At 48.2% G+C, this 15,456-nt stretch overlaps 1 long non-coding RNA gene across 2 annotated transcripts; it reads left to right on the forward strand.

The window, feature by feature from the left end:
- The first annotated feature begins 654 nt into the window (after nt 1-654).
- LOC127753199 (uncharacterized) lies at nt 655-5,366 on the forward strand. 2 transcript variants are annotated; one of them, XR_008012509.1, is made up of 9 exons: nt 655-1,014; nt 1,096-1,404; nt 1,860-2,028; nt 2,586-2,694; nt 2,774-2,879; nt 3,045-3,160; nt 3,773-3,828; nt 4,326-4,408; nt 5,038-5,366. It is a non-coding gene; the product is annotated as an uncharacterized LOC127753199 (long non-coding RNA). The 2 variants fall into 2 exon arrangements; XR_008012510.1 differs by lacking the exon at nt 4,326-4,408.
- The last annotated feature ends 10,090 nt before the right edge of the window (nt 5,367-15,456 follow it).

Below are 15,456 nucleotides of genomic sequence, written 5' to 3' on the forward strand. Positions count from 1 at the left end.
ACCTCAACGCGAGGACGAAGAGTCAGACACGATTACGTACGTGCTCAGTGCCAAACGCGGCCCTGATCTCGGGGGACGCGGGCTGATGCTGCGATGCCCGCTCGACTACTTCTTATAGCCTCCTCCCTCCTCCTCGATCCGCTCTCAACCCATCAGGAATGAAGCTGAGGTCAGCAGCCCAGCAGCTACGGCTCTAGCATCGTCTCAACCCATCACAAAAATGTGGTTGATATATTATCTTAGTCTAGATTATGAACCATTAATGTATGTTTTGGCTTATTAGCTTCATCTGTAAATAATCCTATAATGCAAGTTCATCTAATTAGAACTTTACTATTATAGACGGATATATTAAAATTAGAAACAGCTGAAGCTTAGTTTATTCCGCAAGAACTCATCTTATATTGTTTATGTGCATCTTTTACTTAACTTAATTACAGCGATTGGAAAAAGGGTTGGCAAGATCATCTATACTTCTATACTAATATAAAAAGAAGGTGTTGCCTCCTTGCAATGCTAGAGGTAAAATCCAACTTACTTAATATCCACCATCCATCCGCATATCTTCTGATCCGTACCGTCCATCCGAGTATCCTCTTCAAACAGTCCACGCGGACGCAGGCGAGGACCACGCGCAATGACTACGCGCCGCCGCAACACGCGCTCCTCCTCTCTCCTCCTCCGCCATCACGTGCCGCTCCTCCTCCTCCGACACCATGCGATGCTCCTCCTCGCTCCTCTTCCTCTTCCTCCGCCACCACGCGCCGTTCCTCCTCAGTCCTCCTCCTCGCGTTGCTGTTGCCGCCGCCTCGCGCCACCGCTGCCCTCGCCGGAGCCGAGTTCTTCCCCTTCCGCCGCTGCCGCCGGAGCCGTAGTCGTCCCCTTTCGCCGCATCGTAGAAGTGGTGGTCGCCGCGGTGCCTCCGGCCGAGTTCCACGGTAGTACCCATCATCCTTCAATATGGGCGCGATGGGGATGGAACGATGATGAGATCACGGTTAATCCCTCAACCAGGTTAGTACTCCCAAGCTCCATACTACTTATTGCCCACTTCTATTTTCTTGCTGGTGATCATCTCAATCGATTGCAATTCAGGTCAATCATCTCCTCTCCGCAGCGTAATTCAATTGACAACGCAGGAAGCTTCACCCACCCTATTGCACTTATGTTGTCATTGATGTAACAGTTATCGAGGAAATTTTCAGTTTTTCGTTTGCGCCTTTTCAATTTCCTCCATAATTATAAATATTTTTTAAAAGAACTGCAGTAAGAGAAATATTCTATTGTTGGAAATATGCCACAGTGGCTCCTGATTCCACTGTGGTGTGTGGAATCAGCAAAAGCATGATGAAAGATGTGGAGAAGCGGCGGTCAAGTTGCTTGCTGCCATGTATGGACTAACAGGTGATTTTCATCTGAATATCATTCAGAAATAATGGAACGATCTCATTTTAACACTACTGTTTATAACCACCGTTTTTCTCTGAGTGTTACTGGATGTGGATGTTTTCATTTAGTGCTATAGGTTGCTTATGTAATCTATATGAATTTTCTGTAGGTGATGTATTCCTATTTCTCACAAACTTGATTATGTGTATGTGTCACTGGTGCTAACCATGTGAAGATCTTGCTTTACTGTTTAATCGTGCTTCCCACTATAATCATGGTGTGAAAAATGAATTGAGGAAAATAATCATGCCTTTGCTATGCAAAAAATGCAAACCTTTATTCTACGTGACCATGGTTTATGCATAATGGTCAGGAAGCCGAAGAGCTAGAAAAATATCATATGCAACTAGCTGATTTGTTATTGTCAGATATATTTGAGTAGTATTTTTTTTCTAACGCGTGCATTGCAGGATCAATAGGTTCTTGCTGATATATAACATAATGCATTTAGATAACAAGTGGTGGAGGCAGCTTCTTGCATAATGTGCTCTCCTGTAGCTGATTTTCCTTCAGTCATGTTTTGTTATGCCTACTTCTTGCCTGCCTCTCCCCCAAGGTTGAAAGCAATATTGTTTTCAGGTACAATACTATCGATGCTTTTTTTAGATTCTACAAAAAATGTGATTTATGGACCATTATACTCCAAAAGCTCACACATTCCATTCCTGAACCCGTCATTAGTGGTGATACTTGCTATTTGACATGCCATGCGTATTTGCCTAACTGGATGTGGGTGACTAAAAGGAATAACGTTTATACTATTTTCTAGCATAGCTAAAATACTTCTATTTTCTATTTGATGGTAAAATCGGTTGTTCTAAGTTCGAGAGCATGAATAGGTTCCATGCCCTAGTACCGTGGTAGTGAGTCGGTCTAATTAATCATGGCTTCTGCATTCATTGGTCCTACTGCTCCCAAATTTTTTGGCATTCTATATCTTCACTAGCACTTTTCTCTAGATCCCCTCTCATCCCTCTGTTAAAATTCTTGAATGGAGAATTTTGAGCATGTGGATCGTGTGTTTGATAAAATGTTGTAGACATTTTTAAATGTCGTACCTTGATACATTTCGTAAATTTGCATCTGCCCTAATCTTATTTTCTCTTATGAAAGCATCACCATTCTTTTTTTTTCAGATTATTATAATCATTGTCGGGCTCTCTTGAGTTGTGGTGATAGCTAGGAGGCTTACATAAACAATATTCACATTGTGCTGAACTTCCAGGGAATATCTCAATATATCAGGTCAGCATAAAACCCTATACGTATTACTCCAGCTTATTCCAAATTTTTTTTTACCATGCAATGTTTTTTTTTTTTTCAGATTTTCAGAATCATGGCTCTCTTCAGTTGTGTGGTGATAGTTAGGACGCTTCACATAAACAATATTGTAAACATTGTGCTGAACTTCCAGGGAATAACTCAATCAGGTCAGCATAGAACCCTATACCTTTTACTTCAGCTTATTCAAAATTTTATAATAACCTTACTGCAGTAAGCTTTTCAGATACTTAAATACCCCCTAGCATGATTTATGCTGATATCAATAACATATATGGTCATATGTCTTTGAAATCACTGATGCTGTGGTGCAGGTTCTATTTGATAGAAAATAATTAGCTTAGAAGGTTGAGTATTTGATACAGTGTTAGTAATTCCTTGGCTGAAGTCACTGGAGATTATTTCTCACCTTCAAGGATGGAATTGTCAGGTTGAATTCTCAATGCTTAATGTTTGTCTTATACACCATGTACCTTTGTTGTCAGCGGTAGGTAAGCATCAAAATACATCGTCTCAGTTAATTTAAATACGTTGTTTGGGAAGCACAATTATAATATAAAATCCATTTCAAAATGTGTATTTGCATGTTTCTAGCTAATCTCCTGTTGCTAATTACTGGGCCTTCTCTATGTTATGTTCACTGCTAAGTTTCAGTTATCATCCACAAACCCTATGGGTGAAATCATACAGATTTTATTAGTGCTTGACAGCTCAACTAAAATTATGTGTAAGCTGTAAGGCCAAGCAGTCATTTTATCTCGCTTCCAGAAAACTCTCTATCATTTAACTTATTAAGTTACTTGATTACCTGGGAGCAGCTCACACACTCCCTTCAACCAAATGCTTGTGTTCTAAACATTACTGTTGCCACATGAAGACCAGTTGTTGAATTACTTTGAAGCAGCAATAATCATGATATGTTGTTCAACAGATTAGCAAAATGCTGCAATTGAATTAATATTGTTGACAGATTGAACTATTTTGTTAAAATATCCTGTAACAATGTGTTCTGATGCATATGTGCATTGTATGCTTTATGCAGACCCAAGATTAATAAACAAGCGGAGGCTCCTTCTGTTATCGTTGATAGCCAGTGAGGTGTGACCCCTAAATTTTAGTTGTTAAATCCATACTAATATATATGTGTTTCTGGAAAAAAGGATGTAGATTAATCATGCTAATGAGTAGTACTAATGCTAATAATGCAGTGCCCTTTTACAATTTTGAATGCTTAGAACTGTACAAGTTGATAGATGGATATAGCAGTCGAAAATATATGCAGCCTTTGGGCAGCTAATGCAGCTAAAATATATGCTTCTTGCTTCTCTGCTAGACTTACTATAGAACAAGAAGGCAACAACATCAGTATTGACAGATGCTCCATTTGCAGAGAAGCTAGCAACTCAGTTAAAATTCAGAGTCTGCTTCACCTAGGCAATGTAAAACAATAAAGGCCTTCACTTAGACATTCTGTATACAGATTTGTCAACCCAACTTTCAAAAAGAGTTACTGCTTTGTCTTTGCATCGGTTAACCTTTTCATTTATGATAATTTTTGGGTCTTACAGAATGTGTTTTGCTTCCTGTATATTCAGTCCATGATCAAGTGTTTTACAGAATGTGTTTTGCTTCCTGTATGACGGATGAGATACTTTTACAGGACACTGATTTTGACAAGGTGAAAGCCTATAATGATCAAATCTGATTTTCTTTTTCTTTTGTTGTTTATGAAAGAAATCCTACATGACCCGGTATGATCAAATGGTTAAAAGATTTAATCTTTGTATGTTCTATTTATTAGTATTAGAGATTTATGTTGCCATGAGAGATACATCCCTGTTGTTACAGTAATGAGGTGCTTTATACATTCCTGTTGTTACAGTAATTAGGTGCTTTTAGCTCACAGATATAGCTAAGGGTCTCACATGTTAAGAATAGTCATGGAGATATTAATTTGCTGGTTGCAGATTGCTAAGGCGAGGGCATTGTTATATAATAGCATTTTTTTAAGAAGAGAGTTATTTTGTAACTATCATTCAATGGAGAATGGAAATAAACTGATAATTTGATATGTTTCTATTTGCAATAATATATGTTACGAAAACGTGCCTTGCATGTGCACGCTCACTAGTGCCCAAGAATTTGTCAGTTTTATTCGGGCATGTGAATTTTTATTTTTGACATGTGCAAGCAAACTTTGTTCCTCGACAGTCTTTGCAGTTACATGCATGTTAATTTTAGTTTGTTTGACAGGAAAATATTCCTTTGCGCACACTTTATTGCTTTTGTCATTCTTCTGTAATGCAGGCGCTGCAGCCACTGAGGATCATGAAATCGACGCTAACTGAAATCTGTCAACGATTTAAGCCTTGTCTGGATCAAAATCTGTCAAAATGGGGCCTCATAGTGGGAACGCTGAAGCTGCCTTTGGCAGGATTTAAGCCAAGCTGTGTGTTCGGAGGCTGCTGCCTAGCCATGGGTATATGTAAGGTGTGAATGTGTGATGTGACGTGAAATTGTGAAGCTATTTGTTGTAGGTTCTTTCTTTAAAGTTCTCCAGACTGAAAATGTGATGATATATATGTGCGTGTGTGTTTACAGTGATCAGCATTTTTGTGATATATATTTTTAATAAATTCCAGACTGGTGTAATTGTGTGATTTGGTAGACCTCCATGCATGTGTGTAAAATTATTTTATCAAAATTAACGTCAATCCAAAAAAATCAATCTCTTTACCCATATAAATGTATATGTTACTGGTTAATATCTCTTACACAGATAAACACCTATATTAACTGACGATTGTTGTTCTCTCCGCCGTCATTCGGGTGGTGCTAATGGGCGGGTGATCGCTGCCCCCCATCCCCCTATATACTCCTCTCCCCCTTCCTCCTCCCCTTCTTCTTTTTTTTTGCGGGGAAAAGAACTTTATAGATTACTCAACGAGGGGATTACAATCCTGAGCAATCAGCTCAATAACATCATCTGGGACTCGCAGGCGCCAAACTACCGATTGCTTAAACTTAAGAGCTAAATGAGCAAGACTATGAGCCACTCTATTAGCACTCCTACTAATCCGCCCCAAACTAAACTTAGGAAGAGTAGTCGCCGCGGCTTGAGCTTCCCTGATGATATGCCAGATAGGCGACCTGGACTCAGTCGTCGAAGACAAAGCGAGCTCGACATTCACACAGTCCGTCTCCATGATGACCGGCGACCTAACCCACTCCGCAGCTAGGCGGATGCCATCTCTGCAGGCGAGGGCTTCCGCTTCTTCAGCCGAAGCACAATTATTAATCAGGCGCCAAGAAGAGAGCAGCACACCTCCAGCATGATTCCCCAAAGATCCTCTTGCCCTTCTCATCCTCGGGGGTTGTCTGCCCTGGTTGAGAGAAAGATTCCCAAAAACTCTGAAGAAAAATCGACGAGGCTGAAACATTGGCTCTCCCGACTCCAAAAACACTGTCGTTCCGCAAATGCCAGGCCAGCCAAAACAAGAGAAGAAGATGAGCCTTCTCCACTCTATTCAGCCTATCCAGGAGGAGCAAACAATCAGGGCCAGAACGCACCAAACTAGATTCATCCGGAAGGTTCCCGCAGTGCCTTAGCCTTTGTGCATGAAATAACGGCATGGAATTTTTTTTTTTAACAAATCGGCAAGCTGCCAATTTCATTGAATAGAGAAGGAGTAAACTTTACAAGTAAGAAAAACCAGGCCCAGGACCTTCGGTCCTACTGAGCTAAAAATAAAAAGCAAGCCAGCTACCAAGATGCCTCGCCCCCGCCCGAGACCATGTTTTGGCCTCCTCTTTAATTTTGGCCAACAGACTTCCTGTAGAAAGCTCTTTGTGCTGGAAAATTCTACGATTTCTCTCGTTCCAGATTTCCCAGTTGACCAGAAGTGTTAACGTGCGGAGTGCTTTCTTTGGGACTTCCTTCAAGTTGGCGGTGGCCTCCCACCACTCTGACACCGATTGAGCTGGTTGCCATTGCCCGGGGTTCAGTTGACCACACCCAGTCCAATCAGATAACGCCGCCCAAATTTTCCTGGTGTATCTGCATTCTGCGAGGAGGTGGAGAGCAGTTTCTTGGGTGTGTCTGCATAAGGGGCAGAAAGAGTTGTTCTGCCAACCCCTGGTTGCCAGTCTGTCGGAGGTCCAAACTCTATTTTGGATGATCAACCAGGCAAAGGTCTTGCACTTGCACGGTGCCCACGGCTTCCATATTAGGATGTTGAAGTTGGTGGCAGTAGTACCTAGGAGCTGCGCTTTGTAGGCCGACGTCGCCGTATATTCACCGTGGCTAGTGAGCTTCCACACTATCTTGTCCTCCTCATTCTCTGTGAAATGTACGTTGTGCACCGCACTCCAGACATTGATTAGCTGGCTGACCAGCTCTGTTGTCCAGCCTGAGGCTGGAGGAAGGTCCAGATCGAGCAGCCACTGGTCTGTGGCTGAGGCCTATTGTAGCGTGCTGTTCTTTTTCTTGGAGGCCACGTAGATCAGGGGAGCTACATCCTTTAGCCTTCTCCCTTCCAGCCAAGCTGAATCCCAAAAGCTTGTTTTCGCTCCATCCCCTATAGTTATGGTTGTTGCTGCTGCAAAAAGTAACCTATCCGTATCGTACAACTAGCAGCTTGCCTACTTGGTTAGTGGAGGAAATCTTCAACTTGACCACCACGGTTCGATTCCCACCACCTCTCCCTTCTACACATATATTGTTACTTTATAAACGATAAGCTAGCTCGGTGGTAGGCGTCTTTTGGTCACACCATTAAGCTTTAATTTCAGTCCACGAAAAAAGGTAAGCATGCGACGCTCGTCGCCCAGTTCCCCGCCGCCGGCGCTGCCGGCCCTACGCCCGCCGCCCTCGCTGCTTCGTCGACCCCAAGTCGCCACGCCGTCCACGGGGCCATCCGGGCCGCTGCCCTCTGCATCCCCGCCGTCGTCCAAGCTGCTCCAAAGCGCCTTGTGGTGTGAATCCCCCCCGCCACCGCCGCCCAGATCCGCAGCTTGGGTCTCTCCGGGAGGCGTCTCCCATGTCTCCGCCACACCGGATCCGCCAGGATCCCGCTCGCCACCCTCTGTGCACTCCTTCAAGGATTTGGTCGCGACCGCTTGGCCGCCGAATTTCAAATTCGGTCCGCGCCTCCAACCACCGCGTCGCACTTTGAAGGCGGCAATTACTCCGCCTCCCAGGCGTGAGCCACCCCGGCGCCGAGGCTACTTCTCTGCCTACAGGCCTAGGCCGAAGACGGAGATGACCCGACGTCCCATCCATGGTATGGCCGCGCCGGAGGACTTCACTACTCTAGAGCCGGGCTGGCAGCAAGTGAAAGTCCGCCATTGGTGGCGACGTGCAGCGCATTCAACTGCTCCCCAACCACCAGCTTCAAGGAGATGGGACGAGCCTTCAATCCGCTCTCCTCCTCGCCACCGCGCTCCTGCTGAAGCATCAGCCTCCCTCCGCCTCTTTCAGCAAGCAACAAGTGGAAGATGCTTCGTTTGCCTCTCGAGAGATCACCGCGCCTCCCACTGCCATGACCCGGTCAGGTGCTTCCTCTGCCGGAGGTCGGGACACAGGGCCAGATCATGCCGAGCTCGCACTCGTCCGGCTCTGCTCCGCCTAGAACGTCGCCAACTCCACGGTCACCGCAGCTCCACGCCGCCACCTCCGTTGCAGCCTCCGCCCGTCCAACTACCCCGTGTTCCGTGCAACCGCCAAGACGTTCCACACCGCCACCACAGAGAACCCCCACCGCACGGCCAGAAACACCACCACACGCCGCTTCCGCTGCCACCGACACGGCCGTCTTCGGCCATGGCTAAATTCGGTGATCCGTCCACTCGGCCTGAGGAGGAGGAGTGCTTCATCCCCACTCCACACGCCACGGAGGTTGAGCTCAAGGACTGGGAGTCCACGGCAGTCATCACCTGGGCGGCAAAAGCGTCTGCGTCCATCACTCCAAGGGACGTCGAGGCCATCTTCAAGGAGGAATTCCATCTTTGTGAGGGCGACGTCTTCGTCTCACGACACCACCCCGAGGCCTTCCTGATCAAGTTCGAGCACCAGCGCCATTGTGTGGAAGCGCTGCGGAAGGGCTTCGTCAAGCGCCACGGCGTTGAGCTCCACTACGTCAAATGGCGTAGCCTCAAGAGCGCCCTCGGTGTTGCCTTGATGTTCCGGGTCCGTCTCTACCTCGACGGCATACCGCGGCACGCTTGGGAGGCCGATATTGTTGAGCGTACTGTGGCAAAGACGTGCGCGTTGGAGAGCATCGAGACCAGCCTCATCCACCCGCCGGACACGCGCTGGATCAGCGTGTGGGCGTGGACGGGCAACCCAAGCTCCATACCCAAGCGCATCTGGCTGATCTTCACCAACAGCACTCGTGGCAAAAAGCCCGACTTGGTGTCGGTCTCTGACAAGCCGCCGGAGTGGTGGCAACACGGTGTCAAGTACTGTGTGTATGTCCACCTCGAAGAAATCCACGACTACACTTCGGCCACGGTGACTCTTGATGAGAACGCGGCTGTCACCCCGGCGAAGCGTCGTCTTCCACCGTGGCACCTTGGGGTGGCCGATGGTGAACCGGCGCCGGAGCGTGTGTTCCCGCAGTTCCCTCATCACCCGCCACCGCCGCAAGGCCTCTTCCGCCCCGGAGCTGGTCGCGATGAGGGTGGCAAGATGGAGGAGGACCGTGGCAGCCGCAACAGGGGAGACCGGCGTAACGTCGACCGGCGCGACGTCGACCGTCGTGGTCGTGATGACGACACACGCGACAGGTTCGGCCGCGAGAGGGACGGCCGTGACAAGGATAGCCGGCGTCATTACAATGACGACCACCCCGACTTCGATCGGGGACTCGGCTGGCGTCGCCGAGACGACAACGACGACGAGCGTGACGACAGAGCCGCGCGGCCAAAAGAACTGGCCTAAATGGCCAGCGAGAACGCGACCGCTCCCCAAGGCGGCGCGACTGGGGAGAAGGAGGCAGCCGCACTAGGCGGCGCCATGGCGCGTTCAACGACGACCGGCGCGAGGACCCGGCGGCGCCGGCCTCGAGTCTGCACCCTCTCGGCCGTTCACATCACCATCACCACAGGTAGCTAACTTAAAGTTGCTTGTTGATTTAAATGGCTTGAACGTGCAGGCAGATGCCCAAAATCTCCAGTACATGTATGGGCTACAGTCGACACCGATTGTTCAAGACAAGCTGCTGCCGGTGCTGGACGCCACCTTCCTGTCCAAGGCGCATGTCCTCGACAACGTGTTGCAGATCAACCATCCTTCGGTGCTCCTCGCAGCAAGCGCTGCCGGCACAGGGATGGAAGCCTGGTCCGTGGAGGAGATGAGGCGCCGTGGCAAGGAACGGCTCGTCGACGCGTCAAGGCGCGGCGAGGTCGTCCCAATCCACCAGGTGTTCGACCGCATCCGTCAAGAGACACAAGTCACCGCGCCGGTAAGTGTCGTCGACGAGATCGACAAGGCGTTCAAGAAGCTGGAGCTCGTGGCCGCGACGACCTCCCTCGAGCATTGGCCAGAGCTGCCATCTCCGCTCTCCCCGCTGGCCAACACCACGCCATCCGAGCTCCAGCTGGACTTCATGACGGGCCACAAGAACCCGCTTCAGGTTGGATCGCAGGCCGTGGCGATCCAGCCAGGACCTGGCGAGCTCGTGTCCGGCCTGGCAAGCAAAGCCACCCCGGGCGGCCTGTCGGGGGCCTCGATTCTCGTGGCCCAGGACGGCGGTACGTCGCCAACACTGCCAGCCGTGTCATCGCCATCAGGCAGGACGCTCCTGTCTACGTCGCCCTCGTTGCCGGCGCTGGAGCTGCCGCCTTCATCGCCGGCGCCAGAGCATTCGCCATCACTACTGCAGGTCGCGGCTCGGTCGCCGCCAACGCCGCCGCCGCTGCCACCGCGGCCGACACCGAACAAGCTGGATGCACTCTTCACGGAGGTCACGCCGCCGCTCCTGACCCGTCCGGCTTCGCCGACGCCCCCGACGCGCCCAACGTCCCCGCTGCAAGTGAGGCGTCGTCTCTCGCTATCCAGGTTCGGCCGCAAGACTCGCAAAACCAAGGAGAGTGAGTTTAGTCTCACTAATCCTCATCGCAGCTCCAGACTTGCAGGGAAACCGGCCATGCCAACGATGCAGAAGTGCAGCCGTGTGTTGATGAAGCGGCTCGGACTATTGCGCACGGACACCTCCCTGGACGAGGTGCTCGCGGAGTACGTTGCAATGTTTGATGGTCCATTGCCGCCACAGACCATTGCGGCTCTCACCTCCATTTTCGACCTCGACATTGATGATGATGGAGATCAAGAGCAGCCACCGGAGGAAGCCCTGCTCACGGTGGTAGGAGAAGGCGTTGCAGACCTCGCCGATGAGGTCGAGGAAGCTGCGGCCTAACTGCTGGCCAGGGTCTGAGCAAGCATTGCTTGCATGTATCGTCGTCGTCGTCGTCTTCTGCTTATGTCGTCTTTTAAGTTGAACTGCGTCAATGGTCGTCGTCGCCTGCTGCTTATGTTTTCATGTATGTTGAACTGCGTTGTTGCTCTTCTTTTGCGGTGCCGTGTGATGCACTGGATGAACCAGAACCGTTGGCAAGCTTCGATGGAAGTCGACTATCTTCTGATGTTTGGTCTGTACTGTGGAATGGGAACTTCTAAGACTACTACTTCGCTTCCTCTACATGGCAATATGCATGCGTCAGGCTATAGCCCCATTGACTGCATTGTTTTACTTCTTTTCTGCTTGCTTTACTTGAGACTTCGTGCAACTACTTCAGCGCCACTGCCTCTGGGATTTATGTTGCATTGTGTTGCAAGCCGGGCAACATCTGAGAGTAAGCCACCCCTTCATGTTTAATCAAAATATCGAACTCCTCAGCTGGAACGTCCGCGGCCTAAATTCCCCTGCCAAATGCACGGCGCTGCACGAACTAATGGTGGACACGGCCTGTAGTATCGCTTGTTTTCAAGAAACTAAACTGAGAGCAATAGACGATGTTTTGGCGAGATACCTGGGAGGATATAAATTGGATAGTTACGCCATCAAGCCGGCGAGGGGAACTCGAGGGGGGATCCTCCTACTTTGGAACTCCAACTCGATCAACATCACAGAAGTGAGACTGCGTCGCTACTCGATGACGGCAAAAGTCAGCCTCCTTCATACGGCGGACACCTTCACCATTTCCGCGGTCTACGGGCCAACGAGACATAGAGAAAAAGAGATTTTCCTTCGGCAAATCAGACGCTTAAAGCCGGATAACAACGAACCTTGGCTCCTAATTGGTGACTTCAACATGATCTACAGGGCATGTGACAAGAGCAACAGCAATATTAACTTAAGGCGTATGAGGCGGTTCCGCGCAGCCATTAATCATTGTGAGTTGAAGGAAATCCATCTCCAAAATAGAAAATTCACCTGGACCAATGAGAGACGCCATCTAACCATGGTCAGACTAGACAGATTCTTCTGTAACGAGAATTGGGACCTCGCCTTTGGTCACCACATCCTTCATGCTCTCTCTTCGGGAACATCGGATCACTACCCACTGCTTCTCTCAAACCCCCAAGGGCCGCGACGCCCAAGGACCTTCAAATTTGAAAACTTCTGGACAAAGCTTCCGGGATTCAGGACTGAGGTTCAATTGGCTTGGGAACGAACATCGACGCATCATGAGCCTCTCCACCGTCTGGCGGACAAACTGAGTCACACTGCCCTGGCCCTAAAGAAATGGGCGCGAGGAATCTGCTCAGAAGTTAAACTCAAGTTCCACTTGGCATTGAATGTGATTCAACACCTAGACATGGCTCAGGAAAATAGAGATCTCACACAAGCAAAGTTTAAGCTACGGTTGGGCCTAAAAAGAAGGCTGCTCGGGTATGCGGTCATTGAAAGGGCAAGGAAGAAGCAGGCATCGCGCATAACCAACATTAAAGAGGGGGACGCCAACACGAAGTACTTCCATCGCAAAGTAAATGCAAGGAAAAGAAGAAACCACATTTTCCGTTTAAGGAGGCAAAATGGATGGGCCGTTACACACGCAGAAAAGGAAGGGGTCATTGCCAACCATTTCTGACAAGTGATGGGGCGACCAGAACCTAGAACCGGTGACCTGAACTGGCCCTCCTTAGACCTTGCCCCGACAGACTTGACACGGCTAGAGGAGCCTTTCTCCGAGGCAGAGATACGCAAGGCGGTGAATGAAATGCCAGGGGACAAGGCTCCAGGCCCCGATGGCTTCACCGGCAAATTCTTCAAGTCATGCTGGGACATCATCAAAGTTGATGTAATTGCGGCGTTCAATGCTCTTCATAACATGAGAAGTGTGCACCTTAACCTTGTAAATTCCGCCAACGTGGTTCTCATCCCCAAAAAGGATGGCGCCGAAGGAATCAATGATTTTAGGCCAATAAGCTTAATTCATGGCTTCGCCAAGCTCTTTTCCAAAGTGCTCGCCATTAGACTAAGGCCACTAATGCAGTCACTGATCTCGCCAAATCAAAGTGCCTTCATTCGCGGGCGAAGTATACACGACAACTTCATGTATGTGAGGAATATGGTGAGAAGATATCACAGGACTCGGTGCCCGATCCTCCTCTTCAAGTTGGACATCTCCAAGGCTTTTGACTCGGTCAGATGGGACTACCTACTTGCGCTCCTCCAAAATAGGGGTTTCCCGCAAAATGGCGCGACTGGATATCCGCGCTGCTGTCCACTTCCACCTCAAAGATCACCCTGAATGGAATCCCGGGCAAAACAATCAGACACGGGAAGGGTTTGCGGCAGGGTGACCCCCTATCCCCCCTCCTCTTCATCTTGGCTATAGACCCTCCCGCGCCTGTTAGACAAGGCTACCGACATAGAAGTTCTAAGTAAGCTGCGAGGCAGAGCTGTGCGCTTCCGCACATCTATGTACGCGGATGATGCGGCCGTCTTCATTAATCCGACCAAAGAGGACGTGAGCGCCTTCGCCGATCTGCTAAATCGTTTTGGGAAGGTATCAGGATTATGCACGAACCTGCAAAAATCGCAAGTGGCGCCGGTCAGATGCGATAATCTGGACCTCGATGACATCCTGCATGACACGCCTGCAACTAGGGCAAGCTTCCCGATAAAGTATCTGGGGTTGCCTCTGTCCACTGGCCGTCTGCGCAAAGTAGACCTTCAACCTCTCTACGACAAATCGATGAGTAGAGTAGCAAGCTGGCGAGGAAGACATATTGGCCTGGCAGGGCGATCAACGCTGGTTAAATCGGTGCTCACTTCACAACCTGTTTTTCTTCTGACGGGCCTGAAAGCTTCAAATGAGTCCCTAGAAGTCATCGACAAGCAGAGAAGGAAATTCTTATGGGCAGGCGGTGAAGCTCTGACGGGGGGCAAGTGCAAAATAAATTGGACACGGACCTGCCTTCCTACAGCCTCAGGAGGATTGGGTATCCTAAACCTGGAGGAATTTGCAAGAGCTTTACGACTGCGGTGGCTTTGGAACGAGTGGAGATCACCGGAAAAAGCATGGGTGGGGTCAGGAACAACCTGTGACGATCTTCATCCTCCTTACCACAAATGCTACAGCGTGCGGATTGTACCAGTTTCCTTTTCAGCCAATTGTTCTGGGTAGTGAGACTGTTCCAGGCCAGTCGCCAAGCAAAAATCCTGATCTTCATCGGTACAAGTGTTTTCCAGATATTCTGCCACAGGGAACGTTCACCGTTGGGGGAGCCACTGGATGAACCTGACGAGGGCTTATCCTGAAGTGAGGTTGCTAGGCGGTACACGCTACGCACCGAGTATATTCCAGTCTTCTCATAATGCCAGGCAAGGAAGTCCTCTGCCGGGTACTGTGGGAGCGTGATCTTGAAAATTTCCTCCGCATCATACTGGGGACAGACTTGACTAACAAGGCGCTCATCCCAACAACTCTCATTTGGTTTCATCAACTGAGAAACCCATCTGAGCCTACATCTTCCACTCTGAGCAGCAATTTTTAAAGAGGATCCTCTAGGGATCCACTGGTCCCTCCAGATCTTAATTTTTGTACCATCGCCAATCCTCCCCTTCTTCTCTTCCTACTACACCATAAATTTAAAAAAAAATAAAAAAACAAAGTTAGAAATTTTATGTATAGAAATACTATATATAAAAAATATTTGAATTCAAATTCAAATTTGAATCGGGTATATAAACTTTGGGTCTATAAACTTTAGGTGTATAGAAATACTATATATAAAAAATAGAATTTAAATTCAAATTAATATTTGAATTTAAATTCAAATTTGAGTCAGGTATATAAACTTTTGACTTATATAAACTTTGGGTCTATAAAATTTAGGTGTATAAACTTTAGATGTATAGAAATACTATATATAAAAAAATATTTGAATTCAAATTCAAATTTGAATCAGATATATAAACTTTTGACTTATAAACTTTGAGTCTCTAATCTTTAGGTGTATAAACTTTAGATGTGTAAACTTGAGGTGTATAAACTTTAGGTGTATAAATTTACTAAAACAAGAAAGTAATACGGTGCAAAAAAAAAAAAAAAAAAAACTTGAGGGGGGCTGATCGCCCGGAGCGATCTCGTTAGGATTCTCGCTTGCGAGGGGCCTTCCGTTTCCTGGAGTATTTTTTACCGTGCCTCTTGTTTATCCGGCGCTTGGCGCATGGCGAGCTTCCTTCATTCACTGCCCATGTACTCCCGAAGAATCAA

Source organism: Oryza glaberrima, chromosome 10 (assembly GCF_000147395.1).
Source record: "Oryza glaberrima chromosome 10, OglaRS2, whole genome shotgun sequence".
NCBI classification, from domain to species: Eukaryota; Viridiplantae; Streptophyta; class Magnoliopsida; order Poales; family Poaceae; genus Oryza; species Oryza glaberrima.